General features: G+C 40.0%; 1 pseudogene; it reads left to right on the top strand.

Annotated features, from left to right (window-relative positions):
- Positions 1-2344: 2344 nt before the first annotated feature.
- Positions 2345-2949, top strand: LOC117020411 (ubiquitin-conjugating enzyme E2 L3-like; annotated as a pseudogene).
- Positions 2950-4261: the final 1312 nt, after the last annotated feature.

Here is a 4261-nt window from a genome sequence, read left to right as displayed (position 1 = left end):
AACAAGTCATGAAATGAAGACATGATGAGTGTCATAGCAGGGAAAGCACAGAGAGCTACGGAAGAAGAGACTGTCATAATCAAGGGACAGAAAAGGCCTTTCAGAGAACTGTAAGCATGAGGGCAAGTTAGCTATGACACTAGCATGCTAAGCAGGAGCAACCATGCCGTAGAAGACTTAGAAGCAGAAATCATGAAAGAACTTAGATATAACTGGATGAAGAGTGTGAGGAAGAATGGGAAGAGATGAAGTGTCAAGGGCTAGCACATACAGCCTTGTAAGCCATATGTATTAGTTAGGAAAACTTCAGTGCTATAATATAAAACCCCCAAATTTTAGTGGCTTAGCACAATAAAAGTTAATTTTTGCTCACTGAATAGTCCCATGCAGGTGTTCCTGGTTGGTGGGGGCATTGCTTACCATGTTCCAAAATCAGGCTTCCTCCATCTAGTGCCTTAACCATCCCTGGGACGTGAGAACCTTAGGCATCAAACCAGACATCAGAGGGAGAACCACATGAGAGATTTCCTACAGAGCAGGGCTGGGTGTGGAATATGAAACTCTCTTTCACATTTCATAGCCATGTTTCACCACAAGGGGGCCAGGAAATGTAATCCCTGACTGGACAAGCCTCTTCTCATCAACAACTACATACTAGGACAGGGTATCATGATATTTTAGTAGATAGCTATTTCCCTTTGCCACACTATGTTAATGAGTTTGGATTTTTTTTTAAGAGGAATGAAAAACCATTACACAGTTTTAAGTAGCGTCATGGCATTATCAGATTTATATTTTTAAAGATGGTTCTGGATGTTGGATGGAAAATGAACTAGAGTCAGCTAAGAAGTTATAGAATGGTCCAAGGAAGAAATAATTGTGTAGTGGACTAGGATGAGTCAATGGAGACAAAGGTATTTATAATTGGCAGAATTTATGGAAATTGGTGAGTGGTTGGAGTGAGTATGGGAAAGGAATCAAGAATGACTCACAAATTTCCATCCTAAAACAATGAGTTCAGCTTAGCAAGATGACAAATTTAACAGTGGTTATGTTGAGTTTGAGGTGGCTTTGAGACTTCCAAACAGTAATGTCCAGTAGGAAGCTAGGGCTGAAGCCGAGAGAAATAAATCTAGACTAAAAATGCAGATTATGGATGTGAACGTATATTGACACTAATTAAAGCCATGAGAAAGGATGGTATCCTCAGAGAAGTGTATAACATGAGACAAGACAGAGCCCAGAAAAAAATAAATATTTACAACACAAGAAAGAGGCTCTTAAGCCTTGGTTTCCTTATCTACAAAATAGGGAAAGTAATAGTCCCTAGCTTATAAAGTTTTCTAAAGATTAAACTAGATGATAAATATTTAATTTAAATATTCACGTAAATATTTAGCACATTGTCTAGCACAGAGAAAGAAATACGTAAATGTTACTTGCTGTTATTAACTCTAGCGATAAAAACAGAATGTGCTATCATGAAAACTAAGGAAAGAAAATGTTTCACGAAGATAGATGTTATTAACAGTGTCAAGTACTGCCAAGAGTTAATATATGGGCCTTTATGACACCTGTAGAAACCTAAGGAATTGGATTTCCTTGCCCTTAATGCCCTTTGGTTCTTTTTCAGTGCTGAACACTCCTGATACCACAGCTGGAGTGTGGATCATTCCAGTCTTTGTCAATCACTCTAGTCAAGTGCAATACTCTGCTGCAAGTGGGGAGGCAGGGTGTAAATAGCCTCAAAATATTCACTTGGCTCATTTGACTGTCCAGTTTGCAATGACATCTCCTAGTCTTGTTAAAAGTCTTTCTCAGTCTGCAGTTGTAGAGGCCCGGAACCAATTTTGGGTTATGCATTCCTCCCTTAGCCTTGTTGATTGGCCCATGACTGAGAAACTGGCCCCAAGTTTGACCGATGCAGGTCCTATCCCCAAGAATTCCAAACTGTAGACAGAAAGAGGAGCAGTTGCTCTTTCTGGAAGCAGGAGGCCTGAGCTGTAATATATACTTGGGTGCTGTTAAGAGCCATATTTTCCTTTTTTATTTGGACCAGAGAAGCAAAGGAAGTCAATCTGCAACTAGAGAGAAATGAGGCAGTAGGGCAGAGAAGAGCAGAGAAAGAAGGCTCTACAGGTGTTTGATTTCAGGTTCCAGTTCTGTCCTAAGGCCTGAGTGCAACCTGTGGTTGTGATCCATGAGACACTCTGTGCCCTTTCTTACTTAAGGTAGTTGAAAGAGTTTATTACTTCAACCAAAAGAGTCATAACCTAACACAGGAGGCTCTAGGAAATAATTAAATCTGCAGTGAAGAAAAGGATTCCCGGATGCACACTGGGAAAGCAGCAGCACCAGATCCAAGATGGCGGCCAGCAGGAGGCTGATGAAGGAGCTTGAAGAAATCCGCAAATGTGGAATGAAAAACTTCCGTAAGATCCAGGTTGATGAAGCTAATTTATTGACTTGGCAAGGGCTTATTGTTCCTGATAACCCTCCATATGATAAGGGGGCCTTCAGAATCGAAATAACTTTCCAGCAGAGTACCCATTCAAACCACCGAAGATCACATTTAAAACAAAGATCTATCACCCCAACATTGATGAAAAGGTGCAGGTCTGTCTGCCAGTAATTAGTGCTGAAAACTGGAAGCCAGCAACCAAAACCGACCAAGTAATCCAGTCCCTGATAGCCCTGGTGAACGACCCCCAGCCCGAGCCTGCTCTGCAACCCCTTCGGGCTGACCTAGCTGAAGAATACTCTAAGGACCGTAAAAAATTCTGTAAGAATGCTGAAGAGTTTACAAAGAAATATGGGGAAAAGCGACCTGTGGACTAAAATCTGCCGCGATTGATTCCAGCAAGTGTGAGCAGAGACCCAGAGCAGTGCAGACACCCCGCAAAGCAGGACTCTGTGGAAAATTGACATGTGCCACCGCCTGGCGTTTGCTTGTGGTAGTTACTAACTTTCTACAGTTTTCTTAATCAAAAGTGGTTTAGGTAACCTATAAAAGATTAAAAACTTAAGATATTCTAAAAAAAAAAAAAAGGATTCCCTCTGGAATTTGCCTGATAAATCCTGGATCTGATACCAGGTAGTAGCCTAGCCCACAGAGTGGAGGTTCTGGAGACTGTTTTTCAAGACATGAGGCTTGCAGACCCCTAGAGCTCTTTAGTTTACCATGAATTGAGATGTTTTTGATTAGTAGTTTGAGGGGAGGAGAATTAAAGAGTTCAGATGAGAGTATCCTAGAAGAGGTGAGAAAATATTGTCCTAAATTCTTTCCTCCCAGCTTACTCTTCATCAAAGATTCCAAATTATGCATCTCAAATATGATTATTCTGAGGTCATTCCTTCAGACTGCACTATACCACTTCTTGGGAAATCAGTTATTTTGTGATTTTTCAGAGAAACATTCATTAAACAAATAAAAACCCTGTTCAATCTCTGCTGTGAATTTTCAAAACAAACATACATCAGGAAGATTAAGTCCTAGTGTCCTGTTTACAGCACAAATAGAGCTGAATGCAGGGCAATTCATAAACGGCAGTTGGAGCTCCCATTTCTGCCACTTACTGGCAATGTTATTTTATACAAAGAACTAAATTCTCCAGAACTGACTTCTTCATAAACGAAAGAGTCAGTATCCTCAGAGAAGTGTAGCAGTAGTTTTTAAATGATTTTTAAGGCATCTTCCAGCTATAAAAATCACATTCTATCTGAATTCATTGGCAAACAGCAATCTCAGACACAGTGCTCCTGGAAGAGTCAGTATGGTAGAGTACTGACTCATGGAGTGCACTTTATCACGAGAATCACACGACCCTGGTCCCACCGCCCCAAGTTTCCACCCAGCCTGCTCTGCAACTACTTTCATCTACAGCTAAAACTATACTTTAGTAACTATGCCTGCACTTAAAAATAGACCACCGATTAGTGTGAACACAAAGTCTAGAATCAAGACTGAAAATCTTTTGGATTAACAGTAATTTCCTAACTATGTTTTCTTTTCTTGTTGTTTTGTTTTTGTGTTTTTTAATAACTTTTAATTTTTCAATTACAGTATACACACATTATATTAGGTTCAGGTGGACACCATAGTGATTAGGCATTTATGTAATTTACAGGGCGATCCCATTGATAAATCTAGTACCCACCTGACACCATACATAGTTCTTATAATATTTTTGACTATACTTTACAACCCCATGACTATTTTGTAACTACCAATCTGCACTTCTTAATCCCCTCACCTTTTTCA

This window comes from Rhinolophus ferrumequinum, chromosome 3, assembly GCF_004115265.2.
Source record: "Rhinolophus ferrumequinum isolate MPI-CBG mRhiFer1 chromosome 3, mRhiFer1_v1.p, whole genome shotgun sequence".
In the NCBI taxonomy this organism is placed as follows: domain Eukaryota; kingdom Metazoa; phylum Chordata; class Mammalia; order Chiroptera; family Rhinolophidae; genus Rhinolophus; species Rhinolophus ferrumequinum.
The sequence above is the reverse complement of the archived record's forward strand: the minus strand, read 5'-3'. Positions and strand labels throughout refer to the sequence as shown.